Here is a 492-nt window from a genome sequence, read left to right as displayed (position 1 = left end):
GCGGGAGGAGGAAACTTTGTTAACAATAATTGTGTTCTTGGAATTATGTTAGCTCAATTGTTTGTCCAATAATAAATTATCATCTCGCATTGCCATGTGCTTTAAGGATCACACATCTACAACTTGATTATGATGAGAGAAGTAAAAGCAAACACATAATTGTGTTCTTTTCCTAGGAGAAGGAAGATTTGTTACCTTCGTTGTAAAACTCAGGAAGGTTCATGATATTTCTCCTAGCTAGACTTAAGAATGTTAATATGGATGCAAAAAACTTACAAAGACTTGCAAGTGCTTCAGAATCAAAACCATATTAGTACTCATATCACTAAATTCGCGAGTTCCAGTGAAAGTCTTAATGCATTCGTATTCAATAGTTTTACCTACTATGTTACCTTTATCCATTTCTCACCCTTAGTTGTTGGAAGTAATAAGATTAAGAAGATCCCAAGCTTCCTCGATAGTTTTATTATTAAAACATCCTCAGAAAGAACT

The sequence above is a fragment of the Triticum aestivum genome, chromosome 2B, assembly GCF_018294505.1.
Source record: "Triticum aestivum cultivar Chinese Spring chromosome 2B, IWGSC CS RefSeq v2.1, whole genome shotgun sequence".
In the NCBI taxonomy this organism is placed as follows: Eukaryota; Viridiplantae; Streptophyta; class Magnoliopsida; order Poales; family Poaceae; genus Triticum; species Triticum aestivum.
Note: the sequence above shows the minus strand (reverse complement) of the source record.